General features: G+C 39.8%; 1 non-coding gene across 1 annotated transcript; it reads right to left on the bottom strand.

Moving 5' to 3' along the window:
* Positions 1-4,352: 4,352 nt before the first annotated feature.
* On the bottom strand, positions 4,353-4,459 carry LOC122117522. The gene has a single exon (XR_006149181.1). It is a non-coding gene; the product is annotated as a U6 spliceosomal RNA (small nuclear RNA).
* Between the last annotated feature and the right edge of the window lie 20,581 nt (positions 4,460-25,040).

The following is a 25,040-nucleotide window of genomic DNA, read 5'->3' as shown; positions in this document are numbered from 1 at the left end:
CCCTGTCACTTCCTTTCTAGCTGTATAACCTTGGGTAGGTCAAACAATTTCCCAGTGCAAATTCTGTCAGGTGAAGAGGTAATTTCTTCATCCAGGCTTAATGAGGATTAAATGTAAAACTGTGTGAAAGCACTAGTCAAAATGCTCACCACATGGCAAACGCTCAAGAAGACACAGCTGTCATTATTAACCTTTAACTTTGGTCCTCCATGGGTCTGCTTTATTTTCTTTTCTTTTTAAATTAATTTTGTTGTCAAGGTGATGTACAGAGGGGTTACAGTTGCATAGTTGTACAGTTCATTTCCAACACAGTGTCTTGTGAGTATCGCTGTTGTATTGGTTCACCCTTTGTCCTTTGTCTCACCAGTTTGTTGCTCCCCTTCCCTTCCCTGATTTTAGATAAATGTATTTGCAATACCAAGGGTACCAAAATCAAATACAGTGATATCAGGAGACAAACATAAGGGAAAGAAACTAAAGAAAAAGAAGCAACTTAACATAGTACATCAAAAACCACAGAAATAAAGAAAAACTTCTTGTAATTCATTTCATTTAATATCATCTTACATGATCACATGTACACAGCTTTTAAGCTATTGTGGTCCTCTGCTAGAATTATCTGAGACATATGCTAATGGTTACAAATGAGGGAAACCAGGCAATCTATGTTTCTTTGAGTTTGGCTTACTTCACTTAATAAACTTTTTTCCAAGTCTTTCCATTTCCTTGCAAATGGGGCAATGTCATTCTTTCTGGTGGAAGCATAGAATTCCATTGTGTTTAGATACTACATCTTGATCCATTCATCTATGGAGGGGCATCTGAGTTGGTTCCATATCTTAGCTTTGGTAAATAATGCTGCAATGAACATGGTTGTGCTGGTAGCTTTAGTATGGCCTTATTGTGGTCATTTGGGTAAATGCCCAGTAGTGGGATTGCTGGATCATAGGAGAGCTCTGTGTTTAATCTCTTGAGGAACTTCCATGCTGCTTTTCAGAGTGGCTGGATAGGTTTGCACTCGACCAACAGTGTAGTAGCATTCTCTTTTGGCCACATCTCCACCAGCATGTCCAAGTGCATTTTTAAGTCTTTTACCATTCAGTGTGTTTACTTGTAGATTTATAGACACATTCTAGTTACAACAAATAAGGGAAACTATGCAACCCATGTTCCTTTGGGTCTGGCTTACTTTATTTAATATAATTTTTTCCAAGTCTTCCCATTTCCTCAAAATAATAAACACAGAGCTTCTGTATGACCCAGCAATTCCACTCCTGGGCATTTATCCAATAGACCACAAACAAGGCCACACTAAAGCTATCAGCACAACTATGTTCATTGCAGTATTGTGTATCATAGCTAAAATATAGAATCAACCCAGATGACCTTCAAAGGACAAATGGATCAAGAAGATGTTTTATTTATACACAATGGAATTCTATGTTTCATCAGAAATAATGTTATTATATCATTTGTATAGGTTCTTTTTTTTGGGGGGGGGGGTCCAGGCATGGGGCCTGAACTCTGGGCCTGGGCGCTGTCCCTCAGCTCTTCAGCTCAAGGCTCTACCCCTTGAGCCACAGCGCCACTTCCGGCTTCTTTGTTTTTGCTTATGTGGTGCTGAGGAATTGAACCCAGTGCCTCATGCATGCAAGGCAAGTGCTTTTGACATGATACTTCTAAGGATTCACTTTTACCAAGGAAACACTAAATAACCAGATTCACCTAAGTACTAATGTATGTACATATGTATGTGTACTCATATGTTTGTGTTTGTATGTGTATATATATGTATATATTTAAATATGGAATCATATAGGACTGCAAATACAACAATAACTTGATTAAGAACTAATAAAGGTGTGTTTCTTAGTTCCAGATTATAAAACATTATGAAGTTAAAATAATAAAAAGAAAATTATACTGTCACAAAAATAGACCTACTCAATAGATCAGGACAGAATTCAGAATAGGAAAGATTTTATTATTCAAAAATAGTGTTGGAGAAAATACGTATGAACCTATGAAGAAATGGATGTGTGTCACACATGTCATATAGGTCACATCTGGCACATGTGTAACACCTGTCACAGATGTCACACATGCCATATGTGTTGTAAATGCCACCTGTGTCCCATATGTGTTGTAAATGCCATCCGTACCACATGTCATTGTGTCACATATGCCATATATGTCATCCTTGTTGCACATGTCACATTGTGTCATGGATGTCACATTATGTCACACATGCCACATATGGCACACACGTCACAATTTCCACAGGTGTCATATGTCTGACACAAGCCACATGTGCCATGTATGTCACATGTCACAAATGCCACATGCCATATAGCATATGACTCACATGTCACACATGTCATATATGTCAATATGCTGCATGTGTCACAGCCACACGTCACAGTTGTGACATGGCACATGTCATATATAGCATATGTGCCATACATGCGGCACATGTTACGCATGTCACGTGTCACCCATGTCACCCATGTCACCCATGTCACATGTGTCACATATGTAATATGTACCACATATATCTTATACCTGTCTCCTTGCCACACATGCCATCCATGTCATGTGTGTCACACATGTCATATGTGCCATGCATGCCATGCAGTCACACACCATACATGTAGCAAGTGTCATGCAAGTCACACATGTCCTGTATGACACACGTGGCATGGGTGACATGTGCAGCATGCATGACACGTATGCCATATACCACACATGTTATGCATGTCACAAGTCTACATGTCGCATGTGATGTGCATGTGATGCAGCACATGTATAACGCATGTTGTATACTACACGTGTCATGTATGTCACATGTGTCAAATATGTTATGTATGAGCTCTAAGGATAGATTATGTGCTACTCTAATATTCTTTTTCTATATATATTTTTATTGTAAAGATACTGTACAGAGGGGTTACAGTTACATGAGTAAGGTAATGAGCATATTTCCTATTGAGCATTGTTACCCCCTCCTTTGTTTTGCCCCTATCATCCTTCCCTCCCCCATTCCCAACTACTCCCTCCCTTGGAAGTTGTAAAGTTTGTTTTCAACATAGTGTCTTGTTCTAATATTCTTAAATTACACCAAACTTGGAAATGTGTTGTTATTATTTCAATATGTAACTAAAGAGGTGTTAAATTTATTTAAATAGGCATAAGAGGAACATACGATTCCTGAGGCTAAACGTGCAGGTGACTTACTTGAAACCCTTTCTATTCAGAGCCATGGGACTTTTACTATTGCAATGGTATAAAACATGCTTTTAACTTAACTATCCTATTGTTCCCTCAATACTTAAAGTATTAAGTGAAGCCGTCTTAATGTAATTCTCTCTCTCTCTCTCTCTCTTTCTCTCTCTCTCTCTGACAAACAGCTTTATTTAGTGACTGAAATAACTCATTTACCCAAATCCCAGAAATAAAGTTTTCCACGACAGTCATCATTTCTGGTTTTTGATAGGAAACTCTAAATGAGATTCTTACGTTTTTAATGCCAGTGAAAAGGAAATCATCCATTGTGAGAGCAATGTGACTTTGCTTTTCTTAGTCAATTTGAGCAAGTCACCCTTAGGAACAAGTTCCCAAGTTAGAGAATTGGAACCACTTGCTGCTATTTATTACAAACTTCAATTAAGGAAACGGGAAATATGAGAACAGTGAAACTGCATGTTTCTGACAGCTCCTGACAGCATTATCATAAAGGGTCAATTTGATTAATGTCTTGTGTGCTATGAGAAAATGAAGGCACACAAAAATCTGGGTAAACTTAGTCCCAAGAGTGTCTCACATCCACACAGTTCTTGCTGTGATGGTAGATTTTGCATTCCCACATCTATCTGGGGGAAGTAGGTGGGATTTGCTCATTAGTTGAGATGGATATGTATACCTGTTGCTTATGTAGGCATATAATATTGACCTCATTTCACATTTGAATTTCTAGAATTATCTTTAAGTAGTTGTACAAAGGAGTTGCCATTTAATAAAGCAGTTTATGAATACAATATTCTTTTTTTTTTTTTTCAGTCATGAGGCTTGAACTCTGGGCCTGGGTGCTATCCTTCAGCTCTTCAGCTCAAGGCTAGCACTCTACCACTTGAGCCACAGCATTACTTCCAGTTTTCTGAGTGGTTTTATTGGAGATGAGAGTCTCACGAACTTTTCCTGCCCAGGCTGGCTTAGAACCATGATCCTCAGAACTCAGCCTCCTGAATAACTAGGATTACAGGCGTGAGCCACCGGTGCCTGCCTATGAATACAATATTCTTGACGGATGTCAGCCCTTTCACCATTCTCACCCATTCCTTCCCATCATACCTCTTTCCTTATTCTTAATTTTGTAGGATATCCATTGGATTCTTGTGCAGGGGTCATGCTAATGTTCTCTGTACCATTCCAATTTTAACATATGTACTGTCAAAGCAAGTGCTATTTTTTAAAAAAAAAATACATAATTACTCAGAGAAAAAACCATTTACCCAAGAATAAAAGAATAAGACATTGAGCACCCCCAAATAGTTATCATTAAACTCAGGCTTCAGAGATCTGGTATGTGTCCCTGGGAGTTTGGAGATATTCAAATGTAATGTTAGGAGACTCCCCCCAGCATTGAGATTCTGAGTGTGTACTCAGACTAATCCAGAGCCACAAGAGTGGCTGATGTCCATGGGATAGGTTGGCAACAGAACCTCCACTGGACCTCAGGTAGAGTCCAACATTCTCCCTTTAGGATTGAAAGTATTAATTCACTAGTGATAGAGGGCTTTGTTGTAGCACTGTAAGAGGACTGATTACCCTTTCTGTTTCAGCCAACTTTAAATTATAAGACACAAATGAGAAAGAGAAGGAGGGAAAATCTAGTCACTAAGACCAAGGGTCACTTTGTCCTACGTCAACTCTAAAAGAGTAAACTGAAACTATAAGCTCAATTAAATTTGCTTTTTTTTTTAAAGCAACTGATAACACTTGAAAAATGATGGAAGCAAATTGAAAGACATTACAAGATATGGAAGGGAGAATTTACAAAGCAAATCTAAAAACAGTGGTTAGAGAGAAAGTAAAGTCTTGCTGTGCTTCTTTTAAGTAAACAATTTAATCTCATCTTCAGTGCCTGTTTCTCTTAGTTGTTATGATGAGTAAATGATTGAATGCATGGACAGTGAATGAATGAAAGAGTCAGCACCTTCCACTCACCAACTACTGAGTTAAACTGAGTTAAACACATACTTTCCCGCGTTTAAAATAAAATCAGTGCCTCAGTGAGCAGATGGTGGAAGCTCTTATTTCCCAGGAGACAAAAAAACTACCCTTCAACTCAGCAATGGAGGCCACTGTCTGCCCCTGTGTGAAGTCACCCCTAGTAAATCACAAGTGGTCAGGGAAGCCCGTGCTCAGCATGATATTTTTAATTTTATTCAGATATCAAAAATAGCTTTTCAGTTAACTATATTTGATTTTTACTTTTAATTAAAATTAATACTTTTGTATGTTTTTTTTAACTTTCATTCAAATTAATCTGAAAAAAAAAAAAAAAAAAACCCAGAACAACTCTAAATTCTAAGAAGAACAACTAGCTTTGCCAAAAGGGAAACCAGGCAGGAAAAAATTTAAAATCTCAGTGCATGGAAGTAACATTCTGTCAATGTTACTAAGTTCTAAAAATATTTAAACTTGGTGACATGGACCAAAATATGCCTCTTCCCTTCATGTGGCATCTTTAAAAAGTATTGTTTTAAGGAAGACAACTGGAACACATTGCTTTCTGTGGTTCGATGGTATGGGATATTTGCGGTTATCAGAGTCTCATTGTTTGTGAAGGACATTTTTTACTTCCTAATGTGAATGTGATATACCTTCTTTGGGGTCGGAAGCATGCATAAAGATATATATCATTTGTCTTTTAACAGAGCTTTCTGTGACGTTACAGTTTTAAATAGTTGTAAATGCCTCAAATATTCCTTACTGAATGTTTTAGCTATGTCCTTTGCAAATATGGATGGAAATAACTGTAGTGAAGATGGCTTCATCTGATGATGTTACTCTGGAGAAAATCTGCACCACAAGGAACATTTCCAGTAAAGTATGGCAGAAACTGCAGGGTAATCAAAGTGCAAATTTCAATTTATTTAAGCAATATTGTTCTTGCTTCTCCATTTCACAAAGCTGTCCTTTCTCATTTAAGTTTTGAAAGAGAAGGAATGCATTTTACTAGCACAAATTTGAATGCTAGTTGACCTTTGTGAAAACTGCCTTGAACACTGGACATCAGCTGTCTTTTTCCACACATGGGGACAAAAGGAAGAAAATGAGGTTTATAAGGAGTAAACTGAATATATGCAAGACTTGATGCCATCCAACTAAGCTTTTATCTGAAGTGAAGTTTGTGTATATTGAGGAGAATATATTTGTTGATGGTCTTGAACAAGATATATGTCTGGAGATTTTTATGTGCTCTGTGGCTTTAATTTGATCAGGCCATTGATAGACACACTGTATCCAGTACCTTTTGCTGTATGGTATATATTCTGTGTATATATTTTGTTTACATGATGTACTGTATAAATACTGTATAATGTTCTCTATACATTGAGAATAGATGATATATAATATTCTTTAATTGGATTTATCATTTATCACCATCTCCTTTTACTTTTCACCCTACCTGATGGCCCTCTAACATTTCTTCATTTATTTTACTTATTTTTAATGTAATTTTATTTTGTTGTAAAGTTGATATACAGATCGGTTACAGTTATATACGTAAAGTAATGAGTAGATTTTTTGTCAAACATTGTTACCCCCTCCCTCCTTTTTCTCCCAATTCCCTCCCTCTCCCCTCCCCCCCCAGTCTTGGTCCCCAGGTTGTAAAGTTCATTCTCCCTATCCATGAGCATGGGATGTTTTCCTATATCCTTAAATCTGCTTTCATTTCTTTCTTTTTTTTTTTTTTAGGTTATTAAAGTTTTCATTATAGAGGTCCTTTACCTCTTTGGTTAATTCCTAGGTGTTTTTTTTTTTTTTAGGGCCTTACAAAAGGAGTTGCTTTTCTGATTTCAGCCTTGCTTTTCTTATTGTGAGCATACAGAAAAGCTACTGATACTTGTGGGTTAATTTTATACCCTGCTACTTTGCCAAAGTTTTGGATCAGCTCAAGTAACTTGGGAGAGGAGTCTATGGTGGTTTGGTTTTTTTTTTTTTTTTTGGTCAGTTGTGGGGCTTGAACTCTGGGCATGAGCGCTGTCCCTGCACTCTTCAGCTCAAGGCGAGCGCTTTACCACTTGAGCCACAGTGCCCTTTCCTATGGTGTCCTTTAAATACAGGATCATGTCCTCTGCAAAGAAGGAGAATTTTACTTCTTCTTTTCCTATTTGGATCCCCTTTCTGTTTGCTCAACATCTCTGTCCATAAAAGAAATGCAAATCAAAACAACATAGAGATTCCACCTCACACCAGTTAGAATGGCCATTATCAAGAAATCTAATAATAACAGATGCTGGTGGGTCTGCTTTCTTGATAGAAGAATTTTCTAGCTGGGCATTGGTGGTTCACGCCTGTAATCCCAACTACTCAGGAGGCTGAGATGTGATGATGATAATTTGAAGCCAGCCCGGGGAGGAAAGACTGTCAGACTCATATCTCCAATTAACCATCAGAAAACCAGAAGTGGTGCTGTGCCTCCAAGTGGTAGAACACTAGCCTTGAGCAGAAAAAGCTCAGGGTCAATGCCCAGGCCCTGCGTTCAAGCCCTGTACTGGGAAGAAGAAGAAAAAGAAAAGAGTTTTCTGTCTTCCACCAAGACCGAGCAAAAGTGTGGGTGAATCTTTATGGTTTGGTAAGTCAGTGTGTGTGTGTGTGTGTGTGTGTGTGTGTGTATGTGTGTGTGTGTGTGTGTGTGTGTGTGTGTGTGTGTGTACCAGCATTTCCCACACAGCCATTGTTTTAGTCCTCTTCCTGTTCTGTCTCTGTCTCTCACTCCCTACTCCTTACTCTCCATTGCTAAAATCAGGATAAAGGATACAGTCATGTTACTAATAGTTTTCAGTATATTTTAGCTAAAAAAATGCTCTTTCACATAATCTTGTTCCTGGGTAGTTTCTAGTAAAACAACAAAAACTCATCTATTCACTGTGCAGACTAAAGCCGTGCTTGGTGGCTGAAATGTTCTATTTCTTTCCAACTAGTCAACGAGTCATGCAGTGAACACTTCACATAACTCTGAGGCTCCCTGCGAATGAATTAGCAAGAACCACGAGGAAACATTATGAAAATTAAAAATTCCATTGAAAGCCTTGTTTTTGAGCCAAGACTAGTAAACAAAGGATGGGAATGCCAAATAGTCAAAAGGCTTGTTCTTCCACTCAAGAAAAGTGACCTGGAAGGGTGGAGAGGTCACATTGAGATGACTTCAGCCAACCTTCCTGACTTCCCTGGAAAGGTGTCCACTCCCAAGGGGTCATCACATCCCCAGTCTCCATCCTTTGATAGTTAAGCCCACAGCAGCCTCATCAGTGCAGTGGCCCAGCTTGCCATCCCAGGGAAGCAGTATGGTCACAGCACTTTCTGGAAGAGATGATAGATCTGGAAAAGGAAAACAGACTGTGGTAGAGTGGGCAAAGCACAGTATGGAGAATCCTGTGTTGATCTGCATTTAAGTCCAGGCTCTACTCCATTGTGGCTGCGAGTTCTAAGCAAATCAGTGACCTTCTTAAGGCTGACTTCTTTGTAAAGCACTGCTTCTTTCATTCATCATGAGATACTTAATGAGTACTTACTATGTGCCAGGATTTGCTCTAGATGGCCACTAGAAAGTGGGCAGGGAAGAGGGTGAGGAGTTGAGGGCATAGAAAGTCAGACAATGGTTCACTGAGAAGGTGATAATTGAACAAAAATGAAGAATGTTCCAGAGGAGAAGGGAGAGTGAGCAAACACAATAGCAGTAGATGAGGTCTAAGAAGAAACAAGAAGGGAGCTATGTTGGGTGAAGTCTTGTAACCATGTTGAGGTGTTGGATTTTTTTTATTGAGATAGGATGGATTGTGAGCCAAAGGCTTGTGCTTTGGGAGAGTCACTCTGACTGATGCATTGAGAATAATGCAGGGGGTGGGAGAGGCAAGAAAAGGAGGAGCAGTGAAAAACAAAGGCTGTTGTCTTCAGGTTAGAAATGATGGCGAATTGCACCAGGAAGTTGCTTCAGCGGTAATGAGCAGTGGTTGGATTCTGAACACATCTGGAAAGTACAAAGAATAGTATTTGCTGGTGGATTGCATAGGAATGTGAAAGAAAGAATCATAGCCAAGCTTCTCATCCGGGACAATGGAAGAATTGTGTTGCCATTAACTAAGATGTGAAGGCTGCAGGAGAGTTGGAGAGGAGTAGATGGAGAATTTAGTCACAATAATAGTTGCTCGGCCTCCCTCACAGGATCAAATATGATGATTTCTGTGCAATTTGCTCTGCAAACACTTTCCTGTTACTCATATTCAAAAGCCTTGTTCCTTCCTACTCAGAAGGAGTGGACGGTCTCTTTTGCTCCACAGGTGGGCCCAGTTGGTGGTAGGACCATGTTCCTAGCACAGGACTCTTGGATCTGGCAGGTACTTATCTGTGCTATGTTTAGGTGGGTATTTTAGGATAGGTTCTCACAACCATGACTCAACAATGACTTAACAGTTAATACCTTCATTTCTGCCTCACAGAATATTGTTTCTAATTTTCCTTTTATATAGCAACTGATGTTGCCATGCAGATCTCTTGGTTGTTATGAGATTGTGGCATTCCTCTGCCTGGTGATTGGCCAATGCTTCCTATGCTGCGTGGTTCTCATGCGGGCCACTGACACAGAGCTGTTACTATGGTGAACTTTACAATTTCCTTTGATTGGTGGGATTTCAGAAATAGGCCATGCGTGGAATTCATTATACTCAGCTAAGTAAGAGATGAAAAATAAATATCACAACTTTCCCCCATCACCAATGTGAAGAAAATGTGACACTTAATGACATAATGAATCATTGTTAGATGACATAAGATCCTTTAGAAACATGAAGTGATGATAATCCTTTGCCAAATTTGGGTGGGAAATATTTTCTGTCTTGTTTTGAGTAGATTGTTTGGTGTTTAAGAGCATTGGGCTGACCATAGCTAGAAGTCTCGGAGGGGAGGGGAGGAATGAGGCCTGGATGAACTCCCTTTTCTTTGGGTGATAGGAACTACAGCCTGGGTGTTAGGGGGTGGGAGGCATACCGATTAAATTTGCATTTTAGAACAGTGTGCTCTCAAATGTTCCTCTAGGCAGGAAATCTACTGAGAACTGTGGCTAGAGATGGCTTCATGGGAGTCAGAGAGTTAAAATAGCTTTGTGCTTTCTGAATTTTCCTTCCTTCCTCTCTGGCTTGGGCTGGGCTCAGTTTTCCTGGTTAGATAGGTATAGGTCCTGAAAGGTCAGGTCTCTGTTCAGAGTGGAAGACTGAGTTTTAACTCTTCTAATTTCATATCCTAACTCTCTTCTTTCTCTATAAGGAAAAGTGGAAGGGAAATAGGAGATGGGAGAAGGGTGAATTATTTTAAATGTTTCAGATCTTCCTCTCTCTTTCTCTCAAATGTGTTCTATTTGCCATGATGGGGTCAGGGATAGGAGAAGGATGAGCATGTATGGGAGAGTCATGGAGCCACAGAACAAAATTGGTAATGGGGCAAATATTTGACACACCGAGTAAAGGTTTTCTATGTGACAAAATTACTTTTAATAATAATCATAAGATGAAACATGATGATTCAGAATATCTTTATTAATTCTTATATCATACTAATAAACATAGAAGAAATACTATTCCCTCAAAGGAAAACAGTTACAGAAATATTTTCATTAACATATTTTTTGAAGAAAAGGATAAAAACATACCCATATATCACCAATACTAGTAAAGTGTTGGCCTACCTTGATTGTAAAACACTTTTTTTTTTTGGGTCCGGTCGTGGGGCCTGAACTCTGGGCCTGGGCGCTGTCCCTCAGCTCTTCAGCTCAAGGCTAGTGCTCTACCACTTGAGCCACAGTGCCACTTCCGGCTTTTTTCTTTTTGCTTATGTGGTGCAGAGGAATCGAACCCAGGGCCTCATGCATGCAAGGCAAGCGCTCTACCACTGAGCCACTTTCCAGCCCCGATTGTAAAACACTTTTAAAAATCAATTTTAATTTTAAAAATAAAGGCATAGATTAAATAGGAAGAAATGTCTTCAACATAAGGCTATGTTTGGTATCAATGCATAAACACCCACTTCACAATAAATTCTAGAAAATTTAGATACAACTAACAACTCCAAGCAGTCACAAAGAATGACAGAATTGAAGTTACTCAAATTCTGATTGTCTACAATCACTATGCTATCATTGTGTAGTTTGAACTGACTAGAATATCTAGTACTGTACCAGGGAGAGTAAGATATTACTTGTGCCCAAAGCAAGCTCTATTATATGCAGTGGCTCTCAAAATAAATGCAGGGAGTTCATTCTCTAAATCAACTTCCCTATAGTATGCATTGTTTACCCAAGGCAAAGCTGCTAAATTGAAGTGTACATTTATACTGTTAAAAACTCAACTGCAACTTCAGTGATTGCTTGGAACTTAGACCAGTGAAAGATTTTATTTATTTGTTTATGGATTTTGGTGGGGAGAGCAAGTTAACACTGACATTATTTGGAATTGCTTGCTGTGGTAAGAATAAAAAGCAGACTGTTTTTCAGTAGGTATTTTTATTATTTTTTGTCTGTTTTTCTTATGGCTGAGCCTGGGGGTTAGACTCAGGGCCTGAGCACTGTCCCTGAGATTTTTTTCTCTCTCAAAGCTGGTGTTTTACCACTTGAATCACAGTTCCACTTCCTACCTTTTGTTGGTTAATTGGAGATGGGAGTCTCATGGACTTTCCTGCCCCAGCTGGCTTTGAACTATGATACTCAGGTTTCAGCCTTCTGTAACTGGCTCCTGGCTTTATTATTGATTTTGAGTTCTTTTCAGGCCAGGTACCTGGCTTACCCCTAGTAAACCTCTCCTCCTTTCTGCCCTTGGTCTTAGGCTGCAGAAGAATTCCTGTGAAAGTCTTGCTGAATGTGGAGAAGGCCATAAGAGGGAACAATGTACTTGTTGTAAGGACGACAGACATTAACGTGCAATTGGTCAGCAAATGTCTGGCAAGTTCTCTGACTCTGACCTAACCAAATGGACTTTCTTCTTTTCTTCCTATCAAACAGAAAGTATAAAAACCAAGCATCTCCTAAAAGCATTAGTGATTCCTGTAGATTTTTTTTTTCAAGCTCTTGTGCAGCCTCATCTTTTCACTCCAGTAAGCCCATTCCTCCCATAATATTCAGTGGCATTGCTTTTTGCCTTTAGTTTCATATCACAGTGATCTGGGCACTGGCTTTATCTTTGGCCACAAAATGTATAAAACATGTTTTTCTGAGTCTTCCCAACTGTGTTGGTGACATGGGGCAGTGGCATGAGACAAGGTTGCAGGAACCAGTGTGAGTGTTAGGAGGAAGGGGAGGAGGAATTAAAAATAGCAGAAACCATGACTTACCCTTCAAGGTTGGCTAGGTATGACATTCCCTTTTATCCTTGTCACCTCATCATCAGACAGATATATTTAGATCCACCTATGCATTAATAGATGGCTTCCTGGGTAGGGTGGAGTGGTTTCAAAAGCACTGGTACCAAAAATACCACCATTTTTTTTTGTGTGTGTTTTCCTTTAAGTTAGAGCTGTTTGGGTTCCATGGGCCTCTGGAAAGGAATTTTCTCTGGACCACAGATATCTGTGAGATAGGACATATTTCAGGTCCTGAACATTTTATTTATTTATTTATTTATTTTGTCAGTCCTGGGGCTTGAACTCTGGGCCTGGGCACTATCCATCAGCTTTTCAGCTCAAGGCAAGTGCTCTAGCTCTTGAACCACTGTGCCACTTGCGGTTTTCTGGTGATTGTTTGGAGATAAGAGTCTCACTGAACTTTCCTGCCTGGGATGACTTTGAACCATGATCCTCAGATCTCAGCTTCTTGAGCATGAACCACTGGTGCCCAGCACCTGAATGTTTTGGTATAAATGAGCAGGCTATCTGCTCATTATTTCCTCTGCTGTCTGATCATTGGGATGGGGACCATGGATACTTTGAACATCATGAAGATGCATCTCGGTGTAGCTCTGAATGTACACAGTTGCTTTATGAAATTTCAATGCCCACTTTCAGGAAATCCACAGAAAGGGGCCATTCTATTTGAAGAGAGATCTGAAAGAATTTCACATGTAGAGAATAGCATGTTTTAATTTAATTTGCTTTCCTAAGAACCAGAACATTCTCTTGGCCAATGACACGGCCCCCACTTTGTCCCCAGTGTGCTGGAGGCTTCGTGCTCTCATTTGTGTCTCATTCGGATTCTGCTCACACATGTCTGGGGAGAGGGCCCTCTGAGATTCCTTCTTGGCTATGCTTCAGGATTTGTAATAGCAATGGATCCACATTTCTTATTACAGCAAGGGTAGATGGCAGCAAGCCAGAGTGGCCTCCACAGGATGATTGTGCAGAAGTGCCATTTGCAGTATATATTAAAAAATCAGGAGCGAGACATAACAAAAGCCTATATTGACAGCTGACTCTAAAAAGGGTTCCTGCATCCAGGTTTTAAAAAAGAAAGAAAAGCATTTTCTTTTCTGTTAAGATTCTATACTAAATTTTGTCCCAGTTGTGTGTGTAAGTGTGTGTGCGTACACACTCATGTGCATGCACACGCACACATGCATATGACTAGTTTCTCTCACAGCTGCTTCCTGAAAAATCACCTAGGCAAGTTATAAAAACAGAACGTGGACTTGGAGATTAGGAAGAGGCCAACCGAGAAGGCAGCCACAAAAACTAGCAAGCACAAATGAAGTGTCATTGACTTGACTTAAACCTCTCAAGGTTTAAGAATATACTTGTCTCTCTCTATGATACAATGTTTTCTAATTGCCTAACTGGAAGATAATTCCCTTAAGATATATATATATATATATATATATATATATATATATATATATATATATACTTCAAATCCAAGTTGTTCAGAGGTGCCATCTTTGGTTTGGATGTAAGTTTTCATTATTCTACAGTGTGTATCACACCTTAGAAAAGCAATACCATGTAAGTTCATACTGCATTTCATAAATGAACTATTGTTCTCCACTGTATATGGTAATGTTTTCCCAGGGATAAGTGCATAAATTAAGTACTTTAAAGCAAAACCATATGTTGATTACTTAAAAAAATTAAAGTCCTGTTCAAAGTTTTTCTTTCTCCAAGTATGAATTGGGAACAAGAGGGTCCCTCTGTCCTAAGCTTTTCATCTATAAAAGCACTGGTGGCTCAGGCCTGCAATCCTAGCTATTGAAAAGGCTGAGATCTGAGGATTGTAGTTTGAAGCCAGCTCAGGCAGGAAAGTCTATGAGACTCTTATCTCCAATTAATCATCAAAAAGCCAGAAGGAGTGGTGGCACAAATGATATAGTGCTAACCTTGAGGAAAAAAAAAAACCTTAGGGATAGTGCCCAGACCCTGGGTTCAAGCCCCAAGACTAGGACCAAAAAAAAAAATCAGAGGACAAGTGTAAACAATGGAAGATTTTAAAAACTGCTTACCCATGTTCTTAGTCTGAGTTCTGAGAGTTGTTCTATAGTGGGAATAATCAGCTCCCAATATCTCCATCACCTTTTAAAATGTGGGGTTTTCACTCTTTTCTGCCTTGAGAGGAGCTCATTGTGGGATGGAGTCGACTGAGACCCAGTGCTGGGGTTATGAAAGTTCACAGGGATCAACAGGAAGCTAGAGACAGGCAGAGAAGCTGTGAGACAAGTCAGCATTTCACCCAGACAACCCAGTTCTGGAAAGCAGAAGCAGAATCACTATTGTTACGTGGAGCTTTTGTGTAGTGTCTTGTCTGTAGGGAACACCCAGCCATGGGGACAGAGCCATGAGAATTTCCTGGAACCCACAGGCTTTCTGTGCAAGTAGCTGTCCTGTGGGTGTCCACATGGGAGAAGAGTCTGTGACCTGTGATTACAGGAAGTGATCCTTAGGGTTAGTGCTGGGGGTAGGGTTCCCCAATCTTTCCTCTGTGTTTTTTCCCCTAAACTAAAAAGTTCCCTGAATGAGTTTTTCTTCCGAGTGTTTCATGTTGGGAAATTGAAAACCTTTCCCTTGGTGATAGTAACAATGGAGTCATTTTGTATTACTGGTGTTCTTTTTTTTGGCAGGGGGCTGGGAGAGGAGGGAAAACCCATTCTTTTAAATAGGGCAGATTGGCTAAGCAATATTTACTAACATATTTTGATAATAGAATATGCCTGCCACACCAAACCACATGCAGAAACAATGTGGTTTAGTTTAACCCATTTTCTGCACATCCTCCCTGTGTGAGCAATGTGCCAGGGAAGAGGAGATTAAACTTTCCTTGCTGTATTTAATACTCCCTGATGTCCCCTTCAGTGCCAGAACTATTTTCCAGAAACACAGATCTGTTTCTTCCTACCTAGGATTTTTGTGATGTATAGTCACCCCTTAATAAATTCCAATCTCTCTTTAGTTGGTTATAAATCATCACATTTACTGAGATTCTATGTTCTATATTTTGCCTCAATGTTAGCAGTAGTTTTTTACTAATGTTTGTTTTCTAAAACAGTCTTTAATTCATACCATGGCACTGGACTATCTAATCACCATTGGGTTATCTACAGTTAACATGCTAAATATGGCAGATGCTATCATTTACCATAGGGAAGAGAAGAGGATTTATTCTCACACTGGAGGCTCTACTTTTTATACATGTTTTCAGAAGATTAGGATTTTTTTTGTTTGTTTACTTGTGCTGGTTACAGGGCTTAGACTTAGGCCTTTTTTTACTTATGGCTGATGCTCTACCACTTGAGCCATATCTCCAGCTCTTTGAAGGTTAATTGGAGATAAGAGTCTCTTGGACTTTTCTACCTTGGCTGGCTTTGAATCTCAATCTTCACATCTCAGGGTTATAGGTATGAGCTCCCAGCTCCCAGCAAGGCTGTGTTTTTAAAGTGATAATTTTCAAAAACTATATCTCTTTTAAATTGTTGCAACAAACCCTTATAACATCACAAAACATAACTTGGTTGTATCTTATAACTTTGGCTGAACTGATGAGAGGAAATACCACAAAGATACAATCTAATCATAAGGGGGATATTCCCTCCAAAACACCATAGAATGTGAGCTTTCTAGATACTTCCTTATTTATCAAAAGTTGATGGTTAACCTGCAGTCCTAGCACTCAGAAAGTTGAGGCAGAAGAATCACAAGTTTGAAGCCATCCTGTCCCTCTCCAGCTAAAAAAACCCAAATCCCTAACAGGCAAAAGAAGTATAGTTTGTGATTAGCAACCCAGAGCCTATATATATATATACATATATATACACACACACAAACACACACATATATATACACATAAATATACATAAATATATGTAGTATGATATTGAAAATGGCAACCAAACTTTAAATCATAGAACAAGTTGATTAAAATCCACATCTGAGTATGTTACTAGACCCTATGTTGAAAATGAACTATACAACTTGTGCATGGGGACCAGAGGGAAAAACTGGGAGAGTGAGGTAAGGGGTGACAGGTGACATTGTTCAAAAAGAAAAGTACTCTTTACCTGTAAAGAGTACTGTAAGCCCTCTGTACATCACCTTTACAATAACAAATAAATAAAAGAAAGAAAATAGAGTTTTAAAAAGAAAGGGGTAGAAAAGCTCATACAATGTTACTGAAGCAAGATTACTTGCTTAACAAGATTGGAGAGATTTGAGGTACATTGCATAAATGGAAGGCCATGTACCTTATAAATTAAGCCCATTTGATATAAATTAAACATTTTAGTCTATGGGTCCAGTTCTACCCTCCTGCTGAACAATCTTGTTTCCCATGCTTCTTGGTTATGGCCCATAAAGGAGTGGCTGTGATTAACTCTGTACCCAGCTCACTCTACTTCTCTATTCCTAGTATCTGTACACCAAGTATGACTTTTTATTCTGGTCTCCCAGGGTTAGTTAAAACCATTATTTTGTTCTTGGATTCATTCTTCTTTCAAATCCTATGCAACACAGCTCAAAAAGGGATTATGGGCTCCCACTGCCTTTGATCTCTGAGCAGGAAAGGTGACTCGAAAATGATTAATGAGCTCAGCTGGACCTTGCCCAATGGCCTAAGGGAAGATGTGGGCTCCCCAGAACACTTAGAGGAGTAGGAAGGGACCAGTGTCTCTGTTCCAGCAACTGTGTTCCTGTCACTGTGCAACACAGACATGTAGAATAGGGTGGTTGCCCACCAGCACACCCCTCTACTAGCTGGATGTTCCTCTAATTTGGGAGTGTTCTTGTTAAACATGGCAGCATCTGAATGAATGCAGGATGATGGCTTGAATGGGATACAGACAGCTGCTTAGCTAAGAGGGAGAAACAAGGGGGAGAGGGATGCTCTTGTCACTGACAACCCCAGTTCTCTAGCTCACAAGGGCTGTTATCACTAAGCCATGCTGAGCTTAGAATATGACCGATACCTTCTTGGTAAGCTGGCAGTGTCCATCGTGCAGTGTAGATTCAGTTCTCAACAAGCTTTTCTATCTTTTGAGAAATGTTCCCACTTGGTGAAGTGAGATCTCTGGATGCAGCAGCCATGGGATTCTTGTATCAGCTACATCCGGACAGTGGTGCCTTGTCTGGGTTGTAGGACTTGAGTTTGGACTGGATCTAGCTTGCTTGGCTTGCTGTGTGGTACTGTGTTGCAGGGCTGGGTCAACTGGGGGAGGAGGACCTTGGTAGAATTGATCTTCCTTTAGCTAGCTTGCAAAGAGACCCATCAGGTTCTAGTGATGTGTGATCCCCTTCCTAGGAGAGCTCAGGAGGCACACAGCACATCTGGACACTCAACATGGATACCTCAGGGGTGCACTTGAACATAACCTATTCCTCTCCAGGCTGCTACTTATCGCTCTCGTACCTGGACAGGGACAAAATCTTGGGCTTCTAAAATTGAGTGAAAGTGGGTGTGTGTGAGGGCACGTAGAAGGCTGAGGCAGGAGGATTAAAAGTGAAAAGCAAGCCTGGCATCTTTAGCAAGACTTTGTCTCAAAAATAAAGAATGAAGCTGGGTGACAGTGGCTCACACCTGTAATCTTAGCTACTCAGGAGGCTGAGATCTGAGGACCCAGCCCAGGCAGGAAAATCCATGAGACTCTTACCTCTAATTACCTTCCCCCCCAAAACAAGCAAACAAATGGGACGTAGAGTTGTGACCCAAAGTGATAGAGCTCTAGACTTAAGCAAATAGCTCAAGGGCAGCACCCAGGCCCTGAAAGCCCCATGACCAACAATATCAACAACAACAAAAACAAAAAGTTGCTCTAACTGTACCCAGTGAGACCTAGCATCCCCTCAGTGTGGGCCAAGGAAATAAAACCTTTACCCAGAGATAGTTTAGAAGACCTGAATTTTTTGTTTGACTCTATCCCTTACTGCTGTTTGATCTAGAGTGAGTCATTTAACCTTTTAGATCCTCAGTTTTCTTAACTGTGAAATGAAGATGACAATTTTCACATCAAGAGATTGTCCTGAGGACTAAATGAAAGAAGATTTTTGGAGAAGATTATGAGATCTATAATATCCAGAACAAGCACAAATGTTAAAAGCATTGCTCCCCATGTACACCTAGCCTCTAATTCATCTCAGGATGGGAAACCAGAAGTTCTCCTTTCTGTTATGTGACCACTGCTTTTCAGTCTTGCCCCATCGGTTTAATGATGTTGGTGTGAAGCAAGTCCAGGGCCTTGCTTTTATGGAGGAGTCCTTTGTAGAGATAAATACCACCTTTCACAGGAATTTTAGAGACAAAATCATCCACGTGCCATTAAATAAAAGATTTACTATCTTTGTAAGATATAACTATCTGTGAAAAGTAAAAAGGCAAACGTTAAGGGCATAGCCAAAGACAGCATCTGATTCCTTTAAGTAGACCTCAAAATGTCTGTTGGTGGACATATGGTACACATCTGTAATCCCAGCTACTTAGGAGGTGGAGCCAGGAGGACTGAAGTCTAAGGCCAGCTTGTGTAAAAGCATGCAATCCTACCTGAAAAACAATCTAGCAGTAAAGGGACTAAAGATGTGGCTCAAGTAGATATGTAAGGCTCTGGGTTCCATCCCAAAGTAGGGGGAAGAGAGAGAGACAGAGACAGAGAAATAGGGGGGAAGAGGCAGAGAGGCAGAGAAACAGAGATAAAGAGAGAGAGAAATCACAATCATAGCTCTAGTATTCCCTCTTTTTCAGCAATTGCAACAGCTCTCAAATCACCCTTTCTGGTCTCTGTTCCTACCACCATTACCTCTCAACTTTTATTAAAATCTTTTTATAGATGGACCCATAACTTGGAAGAGGCAGTAAATGAGCTTAAGAAATTCTCCTAGCCCATAATATCTCCTGAGCATCCAGTTGCTAATGGCTGGAATCCTCTTATTAGCCACTAATTCCTTTCAATGAAGAAATTATCTCCCTATTAAAATTCAGTGCACCTCTGGAGGAGAAACATATTAAAACTGCCATACTTTAATGTGAAGGGACTGATTTGGGGCTAGGAAACTTTCTGTGAAAGATTTGATGATAGGAAATCTTTAGGTTGGATGGGTCCTAAGGTCAAATCTGTCTTTGTAGGGTAGAAGGCAGACATAGATAGATGGTAAAGAGACAAATGAGCATGGCTTATTTCTATAAAACTTTATTTTTTTTTTATTTAACCCTACCCCCCTAAAACTTTATTAACAAAAACAAGAGGTAGGCTGCTTTGGGCCCATCCATGAGCCATAGTTATCCTACCTCTAATGCAACTGAATCCTTCAAAGATGCCAATCAGATGAGAGCTCAGGAAGGGGAGAGAGAAGGCACTTGACAGAAAACAGAATGAATACTCAGGAGACTGAGATCTGAGGATTGTGGTTCAAAGCCAGCCTGGGCAGAAAATCTGTGAGATTCTTATTTTCAATTAACCACTAGAAAACTGGAAGTGGCACTGTGGCTCAAAGTAGTTGACTACTAGTCTTGAGCAAAAAGAGCTCAGGGACAGTGCCCAGGCCCTGAGTTCAAGCCCCCAATTGAAAATAAAAATAAAAAAGAAAGAAGGAAAGAAAGAAAACGAAATGGGCCTCAAAACCAAACTTCATAAGAGCTAGTCCTGTTAAGTCATCTTTTACTGGGTTGAGATTACTTGGATTAATCAATTTGTTTACTACATATATTCATACTTTTTTATTTGTTGGTAATAGAGGATACTTTTCCACCCACTGGCTCTAATTTTATTTAGCATATCATTTCTATTTCCTATATCCATTTAATAGTCACAAGACAAGGCATTCTACCATTAACAGCTTAGACTCTATTCATGCCATAGAAATTGCTAAGCATTAAAAGGGAAAGGCTTTTGAATACAAATAAATTTCAAACTGCATTGCATCTCCCTTTCCTCTGTCCGTGCTGAGCATTTTGGATACTTGAATTACTCTGTGGATGGCATTCTGTGAGTGGTATTCTGATTTCCTAGAAGCTGTGCATAAAGAAGCTTTTTCTTTTTTTGTCCAGACAGCATTTTTTTTCAGGATCAACAGTGCTTTCACTTGATACTTATTCTTAGTCATAACATGTTCTTAAAGTAAAATGAGATGATTTGGAAGCCTTTTCAAACCTCATTCCGATGTTGAGCAGGCAAATAGGGGACCATGTGTCTCATCTGCAGTGCTGGGCTTTGCCCAGTGGATGACATGAGCTCCAGGTAGCACAGGACAGGGTAGGCTTTGAGCTAAGACATTGCTCTCTGTTGCTCAGACTCTCCTGGGACAGTCAGGGCTATGTGGAAGATGACAAATTCACAATTTGTCATGAACATAGTAGAATACAGTCAGAGAGCCACAGCCTCCAAGAAGACTAAAACTGACCACTAGGATAGAAGAGGGAGGGTGTTAGCGCCATTGAATTGCTTCCTTCATTTTACCCAGAGATAGGCTGGTGTCTCTCTACCTTGGGGAATAAACCCAATGCTTTTTAGACAGTCTAATTATCTTTTTATATATTCTAGAAGTTTATTTTTGGTAAAGGTGCTTAAATTGGAATATACTTGATTGGGTTCCCTTTGAAAAGTAATTTGGGACTCATCACCCAAATTACATTACAAATGCTGAAATGCATTCCAGTTATTACCTACTCTAGCCTACTTCTTACTGTATCAGGAGATGCAGTAGAACCTTGTGTCCCTAAATAACAATTAGTAAGAGAGAACCCTTCCCTATAAAAGGGACAATTCACATCATTTGTACACAGACTCCTTCCTCTTGTTCTGCAGAATATTGTGAGGGATTTGAACACAGAAAAGGCAGAATGCTCATTTCTTGTGCCATGTACAGATGGACCCTAGAGGAAAGGGTGACAGTGCACTTGCACTAGTAAGAAAGAGAGAGCGGAGGAGAGAGAATTGGTTCTTGTTACTCATAGTAGTTATATTGTAAAATATCACAAACATTTGAATTAGCTAATAGTGAGTTAATAGTGAGCCATTGCTACTAGGAGAAATACAGGGTGAGATTTCTGAGAGCCTCTGATCACAACATTTTCATTAACCAATCAAGGTAGAACTTTGTGCAATGTATGTTTCTATTTAAGAATGCCTCACTTAATATATAGTGTCCATTCATTAAGGTTGCACTCACAGCCAACATTATAATTCATGTCTGAAAGAAGCTTATCTCACACATCTGTTTTCTATAAGACACATCACAGTCCTCTTGATGCTGGAACATTAGACAGTCTTTTCACATGGAGCTTAGGGGCCATTTTAAACAGTGACATCACCAATGAAAGGCAAAAAAAAAGTGAAGATCATGGCATTAAATGGACCACAAAAAGGACACTTTATAGTCTGTGAGCTGAAGACACAAAGTGCCACTTCATTCAACCTCGGCTGGAAATGTGTGCAATGGGTGATAAAAAGGTTTTACTGCTTCAAGCATAAAGTTGATCATGGCAAATAATCATGTAAGGGATGTAAGTATTGACTTCAACCAGGAAAATCTACAAATAGTAAACCCACAAATAATGAGACTGGCTCTATCTGTTAACAAGACAGATTTCAAAGAACTGGCTCATCTGATTGTGAGGTCTGGTAAGACTGAATTGTACGGGGCAAGCCACAAGTTGGAAACTCCAATAGCTACAGTAGACAGCATTTCTTCTTCCTCAGAGAAACTAGGATTTTCTCTTGCCTTTCAATGGATTAGCCAAGGCCCACACAAATGATCAAGAACAACTCCTTGACTTAAAGTCAATTGATTGTAAATGTTAACCACATCAAGACACCTAATGTTTGTTTTTACTGAACAATGAGGGGTGATAGCATATTCCTAGAAATCTTCCACTTAAATCTTTCTAGAAGGCAAGTAGGGTGGCCTGAATCACAGCTTTTATTCAAGGAATTCCAGATTCCTTCTATTGTAGAACATCATCAATGCACTTCTCTAGTTGAGGTGATAAAGGATCTTTAAGCCCTTAAAAAGGTACAGAGACTAAGTTTATCCCTGTGATCCACCAATATGACCCACTTTTTTGTTCTATTAAATAATTTTTTATGCCCATTGGTTGAAGCTATTTCTATTCTAAGCTTAAACCAGCAGTCAGTTCCTATGGCCCTTCCCTGTAATGAGTGTGAGGTTTCCAATGCTCCTAGCCCACAGAATGATGCATCTTTTCAGAAGTACTGTTAGGAAGTAGTGCTGTGATTATTCAGGCTCCAGGGGACCAGGCTTCTTCATTCTCTTGGATCTACGACGATTGAGATGAAAAAGGGAGGGGATCTTGTCCTGTATTCTAACCCCTCAGTATACCAAGGATGGTACATGACCCAGCAGCATCTATCATTACCTAAGGATTTGTGGGAAATACAGAAGCTCAGGCTAACTGGATCAGAACTGCATGAGTAGTAAGATTCCAATGATTCCTATGCATAGTGAAGTTTGAAAAGCATGCTTCAGGTAGCTCTCTGGAGCCTATTTGTCCTTCAACTCTCATTCTTTAGTTCCTGAGCCCTGATCTATCTTTCCATTTATTTTGAACTGGTTACTCCAGAATACGCATGGATGTTTACTTTAGTCTTGGTTCCCACAATCGGAGATCTTGGACTATGCCCACCTGCTAAATTTGGCCTGAAGTTGTCTTTCCCCTGCATGGGCATGACTCAAGGAGGGCCAGTCCCTCACTTTCTCTCCCCACAACTACCCTATCATGCCCCGTATTCTTTCCATCTCCCCTCCCTCTTGAGCTCCTTTAGAGTTCTACATGGTAGAGTGTGTGGTGAGAAGGGACTAGATCTTACCCTGGATCTGACTTTGATGGATCCAAACACTGATGAATGTAGTTCTTAGATGAAGTAGGAACAGCTGAGGGATTTGGGGAGTGATCTGGGAATCACCATATCACTTTCACTGCCTCAACTGTAAATTGCTGGGAAAGCTACCTTTGAACACTGTGAAACCCATTAAACCAGTTTGAAATCTTAAGGGATCTACATGCATTTTTTTGAGGCCAGTTTAAAAAGGACCCCGTAGCCAGCAAAGAGTTACACTGTTTACTTTACTAGAAGTCTAATGGTTCCTTCTGCTTTTATTAAGCATGGAATCCATTAACCTGTCATTATGGGATCTCTCCATGCCATGGAGTCAAATGGTTAATTGAGTGGCCTGTCTTTAATAGTATACTCTGTAATTATCAGAGCTATTTTCAAAATCCCACACATGACCATTCCCGGAGAAGGAAGATTTCTCACTGTGAAAACCCGCTTCAGGCTTGGGCAGCAATTACTCATATTTCCTTTTGCTGGCATTAGGACTACAAGAGTAGACAAGGGATTGGTTCCAAAAACAATCTCAAGCTTTTCCCACTTAAAGTATGGCAATTTCTAGGCTTGTCTCCCATGTCTTCAGAAGTGGAAAACATATTGTCACAAGCTACTCAACCAACTCCAACCTGCAGTTTGCAGAGGGTTATTTTCTTGACTAGTCTGAATTGTTGCATGGCTAATTTGATTGTCATCATGTCCAGCCGGACTAAATATATGTCAGCAGTTGTGCAAATTGACTTTCACAAAGTAAATTAATTACAAAAGTGAATTGACACATGTCTGGAACACTCTGAGCTAATGCAACTGTACAGCTCTAGGGGCACCGCTGTCTTTGTAAATGGAGTCCAAGAGATTAAGTACTACATAACCTGCGAAGAGCCTCAGGATATTCTTCTCCAGATTATGTGTAAATTGGTGCCTGGTCATCCATTTGATTTAACTCAAATAGTACCTCTGCAAGAAGCTTTCAGGACCTTTGTATCCAAAGGAGCCAAGCACTTCCTCCCTGATCACATAGTTTATTTTTTTTTTATGGTATGCACAGTCTGAAATTACCTAGTTGAGTTTCTGCATCTCTACAACAAACTGGATTTCCAGAGGGAAGAGATATTAGTCTACCTATTTAGAAATAAGTTTGATACACAGTAGATACTTAGTGTTTGTTGAATTGTGAGAATTAGATACTGACTAAGTATACTTGAAACAATCCCTCTAAAATGGGAGATGACTTTAGGAGTAGTTCATTTTGTCACCAGAACCCTAAAGCAAACTTTGTTCAACAGAAAGCTAGAGACTGGATAATTTGTAAAGTTAAGAGATTTCTTTGGGTGCATAGTTCTAGAAGCATAACACCAGAATTCCCTAACTTCTGGAGAGGGTCCTCTTGCTTCATCATGACATGGTAGAAGGCATTATACAGCCAGACAGAACAGCCCTCAACAAACCATTAACGTGTCAATGGTAATACATGAGTGAGTTTACCTAGGGTGCATGAGGGTTTTGCTTCCTACCTCCACATAT

This window comes from Dipodomys spectabilis, unplaced genomic scaffold, assembly GCF_019054845.1.
Source record: "Dipodomys spectabilis isolate Male_0828 unplaced genomic scaffold, ASM1905484v1 ptg000141l, whole genome shotgun sequence".
Lineage (NCBI taxonomy): Eukaryota > Metazoa > Chordata > Mammalia > Rodentia > Heteromyidae > Dipodomys > Dipodomys spectabilis.
The sequence above is the reverse complement of the archived record's forward strand: the minus strand, read 5'-3'. Positions and strand labels throughout refer to the sequence as shown.